Source organism: Bufo bufo, chromosome 4, assembly GCF_905171765.1.
Source record: "Bufo bufo chromosome 4, aBufBuf1.1, whole genome shotgun sequence".
Classification (NCBI taxonomy): Eukaryota; Metazoa; Chordata; class Amphibia; order Anura; family Bufonidae; genus Bufo; species Bufo bufo.
The window spans coordinates 212,428,433-212,447,095 of NC_053392.1; positions in this window are offsets into that span (position 1 = coordinate 212,428,433).

The following is an 18,663-nucleotide window of genomic DNA, read 5'->3' on the forward strand; positions in this document are numbered from 1 at the left end:
TCTACTATGTAAGCCACAAAGTGACTTCAGGACTGAACTGGTCCTTAAAAAGTGGGGTTTTGTAATTTTTCTTAAAAATTGTAAGAATTGCTTCTAAAATTCTAAGCCTTCTAACATCCTAAAGCCTTCTAACATCCTAAAAAATAAAATGATATTTACAAAATGATGCCAACATAAAGTAGATACAGTGGGGGAAATAATTATTTGACCCCTCACTGATTTTGTAAGTTTGTCCAATGACAAAGAAATGAAAAGTCTCAGAACAGTATCATTTCAATGGTAGGTTTATTGTAACAGTGGCAGATAGCACATCAAAAGGAAAATCGAAAAAAATAACTTTAAATAAAAGATAGCAACTGATTTGCATTTCATTGAGTGAAATAAGTATTTGAACCCCTACCAACCATTAAGAGTTCTGGCTCCCACAGAGTGGTTAGACACTTCTACTCAATTAGTCACCCTCATTAAGGACACCTGTCTTAACTAGTCACCTGTATAAAAGACACCTGTCCACAGAATCAATCAATCAAGCAGACTCCAAACTCTCCAACATGGGAAAGACCAAAGAGCTGTCCAAGGATGTCAGAGACAAAATTGTAGACCTGCACAAGGCTGGAATGGGCTACAAAACCATTAGCAAGAAGCTGGGAGAGAAGGTGACAACTGTTGGTGCGATTGTTCGAAAATGGAAGGAGCACAAAATGACCATCAATCGACCTCGCTCTGGGGCTCCACGCAAGATCTCACCTCGTGGGGTGTCAATGGTTCTGAGAAAGGTGAAAAAGCATCCTAGAACTACACGGGAGGAGTTAGTTAATGACCTCAAATTAGCAGGGACCACAGTCACCAAGAAAACCATTGGAAACACATTACACCGCAATGGATTAAAATCCTGCAGGGCTCGCAAGGTCCCCCTGCTCAGGAAGGCACATGTGCAGGCCCGTCTGAAGTTTGCCAATGAACACCTGAATGATTCAGAGAGTGACTGTGAGAAGGTGCTGTGGTCTGATGAGACCAAAATAGAGCTCTTTGGCATTAACTCAACTCGCTGTGTTTGGAGGAAGAAAAATGCTGCCTATGACCCCCAAAACACCGTCCCCCACCGTCAAGCATGGGGGTGGAAACATTTTGCTTTGGGGGTGTTTTTCTGCTAAGGGCACAGGACAACTTATTCGCATAAACGGGAAAATGGACGGAGCCATGTATCGTGAAATCCTGAGCGACAACCTCCTTCCCTCTGCCAGGAAACTGAAAATGGGTCGTGGATGGGTGTTCCAGCACGACAATGACCCAAAACATACAGCAAAGGCAACAAAGGAGTGGCTCAAGAAGAAGCACATTAAGGTCATGGAGTGGCCTAGTCAGTCTCCGGACCTTAATCCAATCGAAAACCTATGGAGGGAGCTCAAGCTCAGAGTTGCACAGAGACAGCCTCGAAACCTTAGGGATTTAGAGATGATCTGCAAAGAGGAGTGGACCAACATTCCTCCTAAAATGTGCGCAAACTTGGTCATCAATTACAAGAAACGTTTGACCTCTGTGCTTGCAAACAAGGGTTTTTCCACCAAGTATTAAGTCTTTTTTTGTTAGAGGGTTCAAATACTTATTTCACTCAATGAAATGCAAATCAGTTGCTATCTTTTATTTAAAGTTATTTTTTCGATTTTCCTTTTGATGTGCTATCTGCCACTGTTACAATAAACCTACCATTGAAATGATACTGTTCTGAGACTTTTCATTTCTTTGTCATTGGACAAACTTACAAAATCAGTGAGGGGTCAAATAATTATTTCCCCCACTGTATATGGGGAATGGTAACTAATAAATAATTTATGAGGTATCACTTTATGTTTTGAAAGCAGAGAAATTGAAATTTTTAAAATTGATAATTTTTTAAAATTTTTAGTAAATTTGGGATTTTTTCATAAATAAAGGGGAAATATATTGACTCAAATTTATGACTGTCATTAAGTGCAATGTGTCACGAGAAAACAATCTCAGAATGGCTTGGATAAATAAAAGTGTTCCAAAGTTATTACCACATAAAGTGACATGTCAGATTTGCAAAAAATGGCCTGGGCAGGAGGTTGAAATCTGGCCTGGGGTAGAAGGGGTTAAAGTGTAACTGCCATTCTATTTTATTTTGTGTAATGTATAGGGGTAGTGATACTGACCATTTTTGTGATATTCTTTAATTACCGAAATCATACATTTCTATAGAAAAATAGCTCTAAAGTGGCCCATTTTGAGCCTTAGCAGTGCTGCTCTGTCTTCTGTTTACATAACTGTGGAGACTTGCTCAACACTGACAGAAGACAGAAGAGCATTGCTAAGGCTCAAAATGGGCCACTTTAGAGCTATTTTTCTAATAGAAATGTATGATTTCAATAATTTAAGTATATCACAAAAATGGTCAGTATCACTGCCCCTACATGTTACAGAAATAAAAATAAAATGACAGTTACACTTTAAACCACATTTTTATGTTAAACTTTTTTAAAGAATTTTTGAGCTTTGAGTTTTTTCTATTTTTCCATGTCACTATCTACTTTTTAAAAAATGTATATAATCCAGCAAATTTCACACTGGTCACTTGGTTTAATAATTAGTCATGATTTACTGTTCTGTACAGGTAACTGTTCAGTAGCTATTGACACCACAGGCAGAATTACTATGAAAAATAAGGCTTCTTTCACACCTGCGGTGACATTAGAAAGTGTCTTGTATCAACTTTGTTTACATGATCAATGCTATTTGCTGAAGTGAGACAACCCCTTTAAAGGAATGAAGAGTACCGAAGCAACAGTTAGACTATACTGGTTTTGCGGTACCTGAACCCCTCCTCAGTAGCATGTATAATGAGAGTCCTAGTGCTAGGGTTTCTTTTTATAAGAAACAAGTAGGATAAAAACCATGTACTGGATTTAGGTTATATGCTAAAACCTGTTATGCAGTATGCACCACTATAATGCGTTTTCAATCTGTTATAAGTATGTGTTCACATTTACAAACATAAAACTACTTCAATTACAAGAGTTGTCCATCAGAGTATATACATAAATACATAAACCAAAACACATGATAATAAACTAACTAAAACCATACAATTAAACGAAAAAATAGCAAAATAGAAGTGACATAAAATAATACAGATACTAATACAGGTATGAACAGAGAAACTGTTAAGAGGGTATCATTTATGTCATTAATATACAGGGGTGGATTAGCCAAAGACAGTACAGGAAAAATTTCAAGTGGGCCGTTGCCTAGGTTGGCCACCCAAGCCTTCCTCATGGCCACCAGCCAGGTACCCCCCACCCCGGATATTGACGAACTTTCCTGAGGACAGGTCATCAATAGTAAAAAAAACTTTTTTTTTAAACAAGTATCATCTCAGTATCAGTGCCCTAAATATCTGCAGTAGTGATCTAATTCTTAATACAGTATAAATACACACTACTACCCATATTCAGATATTTCCTATATACACAATAAGCAGATGTTGACATAGATACACAAACACTCACATACTAACACACACACAGATAAACACATGTACGCACACAAATAAACACATACATTCACACACAGATAAACACATTTACATATACACACAAACAGATACACACAGATATACACACACACAGTTAGATAAATATCTATTGTGAGACAGTGATTGGAAAAGTAGTAGAGAATCGTTATATTTCGCCTAGGTTTCTTTCATATACCATGTACTAGGCTACAGGAGGTGGATATCTCAACTAGGAAAACTGGGTGAGATATCAGAAATCCAGGAAAGATGGTCTGCCTTAGCAAAACATAGTTTGCTGAGGACTTTGGTAAATGGTGTTGTCGGGCCTGAATTTTAAGGGAATGAGATTGCAGGTTGGTAGCGGGGCTCCTTATTCCCTTCCTGTCCAGAACAGGTTTCCTATAGAGCTCTCAGCCAGGTGATGAAGCTCAGCTCATTTCTGGGCTATAAAGGTTTGCACTATGAGCATGTCTGTGTGGGGGACTGGTTGAACTGACTGTCTTTCACCATTGCTGCTGAAGTCTGCTCAAACAACAAAAAGGACACTGTGAGTTTATTTTGAATTGTGTCGTGTGGCTGGTAGTAGGCCGCCCATATAGAAAGGGTGATTTTTTGTTTAGTTACTGCTCAGCCGAGCAGGATTTTTTTTTGTGTTTTGCCTTAATGTAAAGGCTTTAAATTTTGCTTGTGGATGAGAATAAAGAAAACAGGCAAAAACCTGTGTGAACTGTGCCATTGTGTCACTGTCTCTGACTGCTGTACCTAACACTATTGAACTGACCCCCACACTATATATACAGTATATATATACACACACGGATAACCACATATACACATACACACATAAACACACACAGACATACACACATATATACAGTACAGACCAAAAGTTTGGACACACCTTCTCATTCAAAGAGTTTTCTTTATTTTCATGACTATGAAGGCATCAAAACTATGAATTAACACATGTGGAATTATATACATAACAAACAAGCGTGAAACAACTGAAAATATGTCATATTCTAGGTTCTTCAAAGTAGCCACCTTTTGCTTTGATTACTGCTTTACACACTCTTGGCATTCTCTTGATGAGCTTCAAGAGGTAGTCCCCTGAAATGGTCTTCCAACAGTCTTGAAGGAGTTCCCAGAGATGCTTAGCACTTGTTGGCCCTTTTGTCTTCACTCTGCGGTCCAGCTCACCCCAAACCATCTCGATTGGGTTCAGGTCCGGTGACTGTGGAGGCCAGGTCATCTGGCGCAGCACCCCATCACTCTCCTTCATGGTCAAATAGCCCTTGCTTTCAAAGTTTTCCCAATTTTTCGGCTGACTGACTGACCTTCATTTCTTAAAGTAATGATGGTCACTCGTTTTTCTTTACTTAGCTGCTTTTTTCTTGCCATAATACAAATTCTAACAGTCTATTCAGTAGGACTATCAGCTGTGTATCCACCTGACTTCTCCTCAACGCAACTGATGGTCCCAACCCCATTTATAAGGCAAGAAATCCCACTTATTAAACCTGACAGGGCACACCTGTGAAGTGAAAACCATTTCAGGGGACTACCTCTTGAAGCTCATCAAGAGAATGCCAAGAGTGTGCAAATAAGTAATCAAAGCAAAAGGTGGCTACTTTGAAAACCCTGGAATATGACATATTTTCAGTTGTTTCACACTTGTTTGTTATGTATATAATTCCATATGTGTTAATTCATAGTTTTGATGCCTTCATAGTCATGAAAATAAAGAAAACTCTTTGAATGAGAAGGTGTGTCCAAACTTTTGGTCTGTACTGTATATATATATATATATATATATATATATACACACACACATATACACACAAACATACACAGATAAACACATATGCTCACACAAACACATCCATATATATGCACACATATACACACACATACACTTACTTACAGTCTGTAGGTTCTCTGTTCTCCAATGATGTCTCTTGGAGGCTAAAGGACCTTTCGAATGCAGTAATGGTAGGCTAAAGGACCTTCAATCGTGTGACATCATCAAAGGTCCTTTAGCCTACCATTACTGCACTCCAAAGGTCCTTCATACTGGTATGTACACCTTTTCTAGTACATTTCAGGCCATTTCAGTCAGACTAGGGGCCCGGCCTGGCCTGGCCTGGCCTGGATTGTACTAGAAAAGACACTGCCCCTAGGGCCCCTTCTCCACTCTGGCCCCAAAGCAGCTGCTTCACATGTAATTATGCCACTGGGGCCACTTTTACGTTTTTTTCCAGGAGCACTTTTATTTCTTAGTCTGCCCCTGTTGGTATAATTTTAGAAATATTAGTATAATTTATGTAATTGATGTAATTTCTTTTGTAGCAAGACTGACGACCTTGCTACAAATCTGTGAATCTACAGTATATCTCAGCAGCATCACTGTGGAGCATAGTGAGCGCACTGGATGAATCTTTATGCCTTCATATGTATTGCAGCACTACAGAGCCTAGCAGCTTGATATTACCTGCGAATATCAAAAAGTCTGCACAGGCACACTGTTTCTCTAGCCGGCTGGATAGCTGCACAGGTGCAGTACTCATATTGGAACGTCGAAAAGACAGACAGCAAGTGCTCGGCGCTAGCCTATGAAAGGACAGTGAGTGCCTAAACTGTTACCATTTGAAAACTGTTTTAGGGTCTGTTTACATGTCCATAACTGTTATGCGGTGCGCAAATTGCAGATCCGCAAAACACAGACACCGGCCATGTGTGTTCCGAATTTTGCCGGCACTATAATAAAAATGCCTTTTCTTGTCCGTGTCTGTGGTCAAGAATAGGACATGTTCTTATTTTTTGCGGGACCGCGGAACGGAAGTGCGGATGCGGACCGCACACTGTGTGCTGTCAGCATCTTTTGCGGCCTCATCGAAAATGAATGGGTCCGCACCCATTCCACAAAATTGCGGAACGGATGCGGACCCATTTTGCAGACATGTGAATAGACCCTTACTATTGAGACTAGCTCATCTGGAACTGTAAATACCAATCCAAGTAAGAACAGACTATGTAATTTGTCTATAACAGTGCACTGCTGAATTACTTTATTTCTCTGTATCATATTGGTGATGAACATCTTTGTCTGATAATCTAAATATGCCAACATATGATAATTTTAAAATGATATATGGAATGTAAGACACTTTATTTTTGCAACATTTGTATTTTATATTTTTGGTTTCCCACTGATTTTATAATTTTTTTATTATCATATAAAATATTTTTGATTTTCACATTTAGTGCGAATCATACACTGACAAAAGGGTAACAATGTTTTGAACTTTTGACTTTCAGGTTCCATATCTCACCATCCACTACAGCTTCGAACGTGAGACTACCATCATTTTATAGACAATCATCTTGGCTATCGCATACATAAACTGGACTTGACACTATTTAGCATATGATTAGTTGTGCAGGTTCTTGTCTTGTAACTGCATTGTTACTGTTTTGCTCCTGGTGGTGGAACAATCTTCTTGTATACTACAAATTACAACCTGTTCTCATATTCCCTAATAGCTCAGTGTGTTATTAGGTTGATTCACAAGCGAAAGGTCACTGGTTTGAATCCAGGAGCAGCTATGAAGAAGTATCTGAGAAACAGTATCTCAGTCAAGAAAATTGCCAAACTGCATCATGTGAGTGCCATGACAGGTGAAAGGATAAGAAATGAAGTCCATCCATCCATTCCAAAGCCAAGAGGTGAATGTCCAGGCAAAATAAGTCAGCTCATCACAAAGTCTATCAGTTCTGTTGTGAAAAACATGGTAGTGGAGGTGGCTTGTATGCTTCATAATAGTGAGGTCACAGACGTCCATGTAAGCAACATGCAATGCATATTACACAAGTCTGGAATGGTGGCCTGAAAAAAGGTAAAGAACCTCGACTTCAATATTGTCATAAGAAGTGCCGGCTTGAGTTTGCAAAAAAGTACGAATGACAATGATTTAGAGGTGCTGGATTGGCCCCCACAAATCCCAGACCTCAACCCAATCGAAAAGTTGTGTATTCGTACCCAAATGAGTCGACCAGTATGCACCAACATTGGGAACGTGTAGAAGAGACCTGAGAACAGATTTTGGTCAAGACATGCTTGAATCTGATCGATAGATGATCTGATAGAATTTTAGGAGCAAAACAGTAACAATGCAGTTACATGACAATAATCTGCATAACTAATCATATGCTAAATAGTTGCAAGACCATTTTATGTAGGAAATGATGGTAGTCTCACATTTGAAGCTGTAGTGTATGGTGAGATATGGAACCCGAAAGTCAAAAGTTTTAAACATTGTTACCCTTTTGCTCGTCAGTGTACTTCAATTTTCTACATTTCCATTAAAGATACACGAAATTTAACAAACAAGCTAATTTTGATTAACTTGGCACAAAGTATGCCAACGCAGATTGAAGCAAAACTGACCTCAAATACTACCCTCCTGATAAAATCCCCCCAAACTTTTAGCTATGAATAGTGAAGGCTGCATATGAATAATCAATTTGCCATAAGTAGACAACATGGCATTTACATGATCTGACATTGTAGCTGGTACACCATGTTACTTGTGGTGTGCTCCTACTATAGTTTTTTTTTTTATTTCAAATCCATTAACATTGTTGTTAGTGTATTATCAATGTGATTAAAATGGAGTTATAATTAGCGACCTAGTAACATTATGGAACATTAAGAAATGAAAAAAGCAAACTTGTTGGTCTTAGGATAACAAAACCCTGTAAAAGCTGCAGAAAGAAAGTAATTTACACCTATGTGCCTCTATGCTGTGATGGCAGCAAAATGAAAATGAAATTAATTTGCATTCTTTTTATCTCTTTTTTTTATACTACCTGTTTTATCAAACTCATGACATGAAATCAATTTAAAAACATAATATTAAAAGTTAATGAATGGCTAGTACAGTGAAAAGGTTGCAGTCACAATTCCTATGCATACACATCTCTAGAGCTCACATATAGTTTCTATTTTACCTATAAATTATAAATTCATTTAAGCTATTGGTCTTGGTTAGATATGCCTACCTACTAGAATCCATTGAATACCGTGACATCTACAATATTCTATTGGCTCTTGTTTTCAAAACTGCTGCCCCAACAAAGATGGAAAAGAACCCCTTTTTGATCAAATTAAAATTTACAATTTTATTAGAGATATGTCATAAAAATCAATCAATCAATATAAATTTAGAGATGATGGGTTAATTATGGAAAATTATTTAATACCCCAAATGTGCGTTAAAAAAATATTATGTCTACTTGTCCTAAGCTTGTTGAAGTTTTACATATTTCCGTTTAGTATACAGTTCTAGCACAAAGCTACATACGTATACACATATATACATATGTACTACAGGTTGCACATTACATACAACCTCACGTCAGACTTCAGGGCATTTTTTTAATGCAATTTGTAAAGCTAAAATTAGTCGTGGATTAAAATAAAAAGAGAAGTCGATCTTCCCTATATACTTTCCCTCTCTTTACGATCCACTCCTGACATTGAGATCAAAAATGGTATAAAGAGGTATGTGACAAAGCTCAGGAACGGTACTACTGAGTCACTGGAAACCAATGCTAGGTGGTGAATATCACCATCCCCACAACAGATTATTTTACCAAGGTGTCAAATCTAAAACTAATCCTCTTTGCTCGCTACTTAGCTCCGCAGCCTGAAGTTTTAATCACAGTCCCCAAAGCGTACACATCTCCAAGCACACACCCAGCCTGGCCACATAGAATACTTTACCCGAAAGCAGGAATAAAGAGCCATCTGCTTGCTTCTGTGGAGGCATCCTTTTGCTTGTCATCTTTCATACACTCCTGATTAATCTGGGCTTAAAATCTCATGAAAGAATTTAGACCTGAAGCCTTTGTATCTCTGAATAAGTTGCCTTGCCAAGGATTTCTTTTGCACATCAGCCTGACTGACCTGTGAATTATTGATGACTATTTTGTTGTCTTTGGCTGAACAGGATAAAATTGTACATAATCTTTTTGTGTTGAAGAGTAAGGAAGCTTCAGCTACACAGTAACTCATACATATTTTAAAGGGTGGCATCTGGTTTTGCTTTTCTAACAGGCCACTAAAACCGTGAAATGCACCAACAATGCCCTCGGATGAAATAATTACTTTACAGTTCAATGTCACTATCACTATCAAAGAGATCTCATTAGCAATGAAGCCTCTACCTTGTTAATTCATTGCTATCATAAAGGTAATTAACATCGTACGGTGGCATAATTTATAGGCCTCTCCAGGACAGGTTTAAAAAAAAAAAAGAAAAAAAAAAAGACCTCTGTAAGCCCACAGTCATTTCCCCCACAACATACAAATTTAACCCCTTCGCTACCGGCGCTGGAGAGATGTGTAAACATGGCGCCCACTCACGCGTGCAGCGGGCGTCATGGCCGGCAGATCTCTGCTGTTTCACACTGCGGCTAATTACCGTGACCGGCAATAATGATGATCGTGGTAATTAAAGGCTTTAGATGCTGTGATCAAGTGAGATCACGGCATCTAAATGCGCAAAAAACCCAGGCTTGCTACCGATGCCCCGTGTGGCCAACTCGTGCATCGGTAGTTGCTCTGAATACTTTCAGCCTCGCTGACGAGGCTGATAGTATTCATGCTGCAATTTTTAGTTTGCCCACCAAATGGCAGGCCAGGCTAAGAAATGAGCAAATTAGGGTTTAAATGTCAATTTTAAAATCCCTGATAGAACAAAATTAAAAATTAAAAAACATTATTTATAGGCTCATATATGAGCTTCAAAATGATCACAAAAAAATTAAATAAAAAAATGTTAAAAAATATATAAAAAATAAGTTTAAATTACTCCCTTTCCGTATAATTAAAAAATAAATACCTAAATAACAATAAATATCATGGGTATTATCACGACCAAAAATGCCCATACTATTAAAATATTTTAAAAAATTTCCAATACGGCGAATGGCGGAACGGAAAAAAGGGTAAAAATGGCCAATTTGCCATTTTTTCATTGCTTCTCTTACCCAAAAAAATGTAATAAAATGTGATCAAAAAGTCACACACACTCCAAAATTGTATCAATAAAAACTACAGATTGTTCCGGAAGTATAAAAGAGTTATGGGGGTCAGAATATGGTGATGTAAAAAAATTTTTTTTTAGCAAAGTTTACATTTATTTTTACACTATTTAGACATAAAAAGCCTACACATCGTTGTAATCACACTGATCCAGAGACTGAAAAGCATGGGTCAGTTTTACCATAAACGAAACGCTGTGGGAACAAAACCCGTAAAACGGTGGAGGAATTGCGTTTTTTTTCCCAATTCTACACCATGTGGAATTTTTTTTACCGCTTCCCACTACATTTTATGCCATAATTAATGGTGGCATTAGAAAGTACAACCTGTCCCGCAAAAAATAAGCCCTCATACAGCTATGTGACCAGAAATTTAAAAAAGTTATGGCTCATGGAAAATAGGGAAGAAAAATGAAAATGCAAAACTGCTCAACCACGGCTGTTCCTGGTGGTGCTAGGGGCTGTACTAATGGGTTAAAGCGTGACGGATTAGTTCTGGATACGTTCTGGGTGCGTTCAGTGAAACTCATACCATTTTACAAGCAAGTTCACTCAGTTTTGTCTGCGATTGCGTTCAGTTGGCCAGTTTTTTCTGCGCGGGTGCAATGCGTTTTGATAAAAAACTGAAGGTTTAAAAACAACATCTCCTAGCAACCATCAGTGAAAAACGCATTGCATCCGCACCTGCTTCCGGATGCAATGCGTTTTTCACGCAGCCCCATTCACTTCTTTGGGGCCAGGGCTGCGTGAAAAACTCAGAATATAGAACATGCTGCGTTTTTCACACAACGCAGAACTGATGCGTGAAAAAAAAACGCTCATGGGTCAGGATTTTGTGCAGGTGGTATACGTTCACGTCGCGCATTGCACCTGTGCGGAAAATTCGCTCGTGTTAAAAGGGCGTTACTGCCATGTCGCAGGGTATGTGCTTTATTCTGATTTAACAGCCTTAAACCCCTGGGTGGTTATTTTGAGTGATTTGAGTTGACTTTGGGGTATCTTTGTTAGGTTTATGAGGTTATTCTCCAGTGGCTTTATTCATATTTTCTGATGGCATGTGCATAGACTACGCCACCATTTAATATTGCATATGATGTAGTGGGAAGCGGGAAAAAAATTCCAAATGGGGTGAAATTGCAAAAAAAAAGCAATTCCCCCAGAGTTTTACGGGTTTTTTATTTACGACGTTCGATGTGCAATAAAACTGACTGGTTACTTTTATTCTAGAGGTCAGTACGAATCCAGCGATACCTTATATGTATAGTTTTCTTGCGTTTTGATAGTGATAAAAAAAATTAAAAGTGGGAAAAAAATCAGTTTTATTTTTTTGTTGCCATATTTTGACCCCTATAACTTTTTTGTAATTATGTGTACGGAGCTGTATGGGGGCTCATTTTTTGTGGGGTGATCTGAACTTTTCATTGATACCATTTGTATGACTTGTTGATTTGTATGACTTTTTGAATTAATTTTTTGTAGAAAATGAAGCGACCAAAAACGGCGAATCAGCCATTTGGACGCTTTTTTCCATTTTGCTGTTTGCCGTATGGGGAATATATTTTTATATTATGGGCGTGTTCGCACATTGCGACACCCATGATGTGTATTTTTAAAAAAAAATTTTTTAGTTCATTTGTTTTTATTTTGGGAAAGGGGGTGATTTGAATTTGTATGCTTTTTTATATATATTTTTTACACTTTTTTTTTTTACACTTTTTTATAGTTTCCATAGGGAACTATAACAATCAATCATCTGATTGCTATTAACATAGATTCCAATGCACTTGCATTGGAATCTATGATGATTTCACTACTTTCCTATGGAGCCCTATTACAGGCAAGGAAATACTATGCAGCAGCCTCCTGTCATTCATAAAGACAGAGGCTGCTGCATACACGCTTTGGCTCCTCCGATCACCACACGGGGGAGCGGGAGCACAACCGAAAGCAAAAGCTTTCGGTTATCAGCACGCTCAGATGCATCTGAGGGGTTAAATGTCCGCGATCAGCATTATTGCCGGTTATGGACATTAGCCGCGGGTGTCTGCTATAAGAAGCAGGCGGCCACCCGCGGCTATGGCGCCCGCAGTTGGCGCCATCTTTAAACACACGCCCGATGATGTACATGTACGTCATCTGGCGTGAAGGGGTTAAAAACACAAATATAGTAGGAACAGAATGCAAGCAACCTGCTTCTCAAACAGGTCTCATTGTCCCCATGTACGGGTGGAGCATCGGAACATTTCCTTGCTCTGATTCTCCCCTTGCCTTGCTCAGGACAAGGTCTGTTTGTTTGTTTGTTTGTTTGTCTGTTTGTTCCATTCAAAGCAATGGGGATGTCCATGTGTCCTTGCCAATATCTGCTGGGGTGCTAGGACTGCAGTCAAGGGTGATCCAATTTATAATGTATTGGCATACTTCAACAGTACAAGCAGCAAAAAGAGTTGAAAACAAATGTCGGGCTTTCACTTTCCACCAGTGCCAGACGTTTATGCATATCTTGTACATTTCAGTAAGGTATTTTAGTGGGTCTTTCCCCTTTAATTCTTTGTAATATAGTCGGCTAGTGGTGCCTGATACCTGGCTGCATTCCTGAAGTCACTGTACATGTGTACTGCACACTGAAGGGACAAGAAAACTAGAAGAAATCTATGTAACAAAGATCTGAGCTCCATTGAGGAGGTCATCATGGTAAGATCTATCTTGCTACCACTACCTCTCTTTGTCTCATATGGACGTAGGCCAGGTACCAAGTTGGGAACTGGTCGATGGGGAGCTCGCTCATTTGTTCACAGCTTTGGTGACTTACTTTACCTTGTGTCACAAACCAGCCGGTGTGAACCCACTGTGCCACGTGTCCTACCTCCTCTAAGAGCGTTGTCTAAGTGAACCCCTCGATCTTCACAGTACCCCTGATGGTGGGGATAGACTTTCCTGAGGGGAATACCAGGTCACTACCTCTTGAGGAGGATAGGCACACGAGGCAGCTGGTCCAGGCAGACCAGGAGGTACCTGAGAAAGGTACCAGAGGTACAGGACCAAAGGATGAGGCAGAGGCGTAGTTAGACAGGCAAAAGGTCAGGGCAGGCGACACAGGCAGGCTAGTACTGACCCACAGGGGAACAGGGGAATCCCCCTGGGGGCCCCTGAGAAAGGCGGGCCCCTGAGAAAGGCAGGCCCCCAGTCCACTAGCACAGCATCTCAAATAACCTATATCAATATAAAAAACTGGGTAGACTATCCAGTTTATTATTGTATATGCATCGGAAGGTTAAAATGGCCTCTAGGAATAGAGGCAGGCCAACCAGTATTCTCTCTTCTCTGGGACCCACTTTTTGAAGTTGTTGCAGAGACCCCCATAACCAATCATCTTGTAGTGTCTTGCTGCTGTCTGCCTCTGTATAGGCAGGTAATATTTGCATGTCGCTGTACAGTGGGCCCCCAGAATTAATTTTACTGGTGGGCCCTAGGAATTCCAGTCCGACACTGGGCACAGGTACAGGTCAGGCAATCCGGGTTGGCAACAGGAGAGTCAAGGCAAGCAGATAGGGATCTAACAGCAGCAGAGTCCATGTATTTGAGCCAACATGTAGGTCACAGGAGTAACCGGGACAAATATCAGCTTGCTGAACCATTTAGCTCAAACAAGCTATTGTATTGGCTAAACTACTTGTGTTTAAAGGGGTTATCCCATCTTAGACAATGGGGGCATATCGCTAGGATATGCCCCCATTGTCTGATAGGTGCGGGTCCCAGAGGTGGGACCCGCACCTACAAGGTGAACGGAGCGGAGAAAGTGGAGGTGGGCGCACTGCGCATGCGCAGCCGCCCTCCATTCATTTCTATAGAGCCGCCGAAAATAGCTGAGCGCTGGCTCGGCTATTTCCGTCGGCCCCATAGAAATGAATGGGAGCGAGGCCGCTCATGCGCGGTGCGCTCCCATTCACTTCAATGGGAGAGGCGGGGAGCTGCGCCTGGTGGTGGACGGATCCTGGGAAACCCAGGGTCCTCCAGCCACAACTCTCCCCGGCTCCGTTCTCGTTGTAGGTGCGGGTCCCAGAGGTGGGAACCGCACCTATCAGACAATGGGGGCATATCCTAGCGATATGCCCCCATTGTCTAAGATGGGATAACCCCTTTAATGTGAGTCCAACTGCACATGCTGCTATTATCGGAGCCTCAAACCAAGTTTCTGAAGTTTACCTTATGTAGTGGTACAGTATACCTTCCATGGAGGCAGACCATGCGCCTGCAATGGGGACTGATGGGAGATGGGGGCTCAGCACTGAAGTTCTTCTTCTGATTATCCATCCACATGTAATTTCATTTAAGGAGATGGAGTACAGTAGCTAAGAATATTATACTGTGGTTGGCACTATAATGGGGGCACTCTAGTTGCCCCCATTATTTCATCAGATTCAAGTATTTCAGTATCTAAATCAGTGTTTTACTATCAGAGTTCTGAAAGATTCTTAGATGATTATCAAGTCCTCCCACGACACTTCAGCAGCAGCAATGTATGGATCGAAGAAAATATCATCTTTATGAGTGTCCTTGTTTTCAGAGATGGCTGATGCAATGTACACAGTTGGCACAGACACCTTGTACTAGATACCAGCCAGGTTATTCCCTCTGGATGTGTGCTCTAGGAATTGGAAGAGTGAATAATGGTGCATCTGGAATATCCATCTGGATATATGAGAAAACACCTTTACTCACAATTCAGTTGAATCTAAATAGATCATGTAAAATCAGATGATTTAGAAAATGTACCTATGGCACAGAACAGAAATCTAGAGGAATTTTTTTTTTTTTATAATTTGGAAGGAGGTGATGGTACATTATAGCAAATAAAGCAAAGGGTGCGCTTTATTGTTTTTACTATTGTTTTATGATGAGGCATTTTAGATAACAGCTGCCTGAAAATAGATGCATGAATTATTATGATGGACTCCCCGTGTTCCAGGGCACAGATGGCATGTATTTAACCTTCAAGCTCTCCTGGGAATCCAGCAGGAAGCAGAATAGGAAAGAGAAGAGAGCAACAAGCAGAGGCAGCGCCACACGCTGAGTACCACGTAGACATTATGCATATTATGTGGGAACCACTAGAAAATGAAATATATAGGGTCAATAATATATCAACTGATGGATTCATTTAACCACTTAAGGACCACAGGTTTATACCCCCCTAGTGACCAGGCCCTTTTTTACAAATCGGCACTCCACAACTTTAGCGGTTTATTGCTCGGTCATGCAACTTACCACCCAAATGAATTTTACCTCCTTTTCTTCTCACTAATAGAGATTTCATTTGGTGGTATTTCATTGCTGCTGACATTTTTACTTTTTTTGTTATTAATCGAAATTTAACGATTTTTTTGCAAAAAAATGACATTTTTCACTTTCAGTTGTAAAATTTTGCAAAAAAAAACGACATCCATATATACATTTTTCTCTAACTTTATTGTTCTACATGTCTTTGATAAAAAAAAATGTTTGGGTAAAAAAATAATGGTTTGGGTAAAAGTTATAGCGTTTACAAACTATGGTACAAAAATTTGAATTTCCGCTTTTTGAAGCAGCTCTGACTTTCTGAGCACCTGTCATGTTTCCTGAGGTCCTACAATGGCCAGACAGTACAAACACCCCACAAATGACCCCATTTCGGAAAGTAGACACCCTAAGGTATTCGCTGATGGGCATAGTGAGTTCATAGAACTTTTTATTTTTTGTCACAAGTTAGCGGAAAATGATGATTTGTTTTTTCTTTTTTTTTTTCCTTACAAAGTCTCATATTCCACTAACTTGTGACAAAAAATAAAAACTTCCATGAACTCACTATGCCCATCATGAAATACCTTGGGGTGTCTTCTTTCCAAAATGGGGTCACTTGTGGGGTAGTTATACTGCCCTGGCATTTTAGGGGCCCAAATGCGTGCAAAGTAGTTTGAAATCAAAATCTGTAAAAAATGGCCGGTGAAATCCGAAAGGTGCTCTTTGGAATGTGGGCCCCTTTGCCCACCTAGGCTGCAAAAAAAGTGTCACACATGTGGTATCTCCGTACTCAGGAGAAGTTGGGAAATGTGTTTTGGGGTGCCATTTTACATATACCCATGCTGGGTGAGATAAATATCTTGGTCAAATGCCAACTTTGTATAAAAAAATGGGAAAAGTTGTCTTTTGCCAAGATATTTCTCTCACCCAGCATGGGTATATGTAAAAAGACACCCCAAAACACATTGCCCAACTTCTCCTGAGTATGGGGATACCAGATGTGTGACACTTTTTTGCAGCCTAGGTGGGCAAAGGGGCCCACATTCCAAAGAGCACCTTTCAGATTTCACAGGCCATTTTCTACAGATTTTGATTTCAAACCACTTCTCACGCATTCGGCCCCTAAAATGCCAGGGCAGTATAACTACCCCACAAGTGACCCCATTTTGAAAAGAAGACACCCCCAGGTATTTCGTGATGGGCATAGTGAGTTCATGGAAGTTTTTATTTTTTGTCACAAGTTAGTGGAATATGAGACTTTGTAAGAAAAATAAAAAAAAATCATAATTTTCCGCTAACTTGTGACAAAAAATAAAAAATTCTAGGAACTCGCCATGCCCCTCACGAAATACCTTGGGGTGTCTTCTTTCCAAAATGGGGTCACTTGTGGGGTAGTTATACTGCCCTGGCATTCTAGGGGCCCTAATATGTGGTAAGTAGGTAAATGACCTGTGAAATCCGAAAGGTGCTCTTTGGAATGTGGGCCCCTTTGCCCACCTAGGCTGCAAAAAAGTGTCACACATCTGGTATTCCCGTACTCAGGAGAAGTTGGGCAATGTGTTTTGGGGTGTCTTTTTACATATACCCATGCTGGGTGAGAGAAATATCTTGGCAAAAGACAACTTTTACCATTTTATTTATACAAAGTTGGCATTTGACCAAGATATTTATCTCACCCAGCATGGGTATATGTAAAATGACACCCCAAAACACATTGCCCAACTTCTCCTGAGTACGGCGATACCAGATGTGTGACACTTTTTTGCAGCCTAGATGCGCAAAGGGGCCCACATTCCTTTTATGAGGGCATTTTTAGACATTTGGATCCCAGACTTCTTCTCACGCTTTAGGGCCCCTAAAATGCCAGGGTAGTATAAATACCCCACATGTGACCCCATTTTGGAAAGAAGACACCCCAAGGTATTCAATGAGGGGCATGGCGAGTTCATAGAAATTTTTATTTTTTGCCACAAGTTAGCGGAAATTGATTTTTCTTTTTTTTTTTCTCACAAAGTCTCCCTTTCCGCTAACTTGGGACAAAAATTTCAATCTTTCTTGGACTCAATATGCCCCTCAGCGAATACCTTGGGGTGTCTTCTTTCCGAAATGGGGTCACATGTGGGGTATTTATACTGCCCTGGCATACTAGGGGCCCTAAAGCGTGAGAAGAAGTCTGGAATATAAATGTCTAAAAAATTTTACGCATTTGGATTCCGTGAGGGGTATGGTGAGTTCATGTGAGATTTTATTTTTTGACACAAGTTAGTGGAATATGAGACTTTGTAAGAAAAAAATATATAATTTCCGCTAACTTGGGCCAAAACAATGTCTGAATGGAGCCTTACAGGGGGGTGATCAATGACAGGGGGGTGATCAGGGAGTCTATATGGGGTGATCACCCCCCTGTCATTGATCACCCCCCTATAAGGCTCCATTCAGATGTCCGTATGTGTTTTGCGGATCCGATCCATGTATCCGTGGATCCGTAAAAAACATACGGACATCTGAATGCAGCCTTACAGGGGGGTGATCAATGACAGGGGAGTGATCAGGGAGTCTATATGGGGTGATCACCCCCCTGTCATTGATCACCCCCCTATAAGGCTCCATTCAGATGTCCGTATGTGTTTTGCGGATCCGATCCATGTATCCGTGGATCCGTAAAAATCATACGGACATCTGAATGCAGCCTTACAGGGGGGTGATCAATGACAGGGGGGTGATCAGGGAGTCTATATGGGGTGATC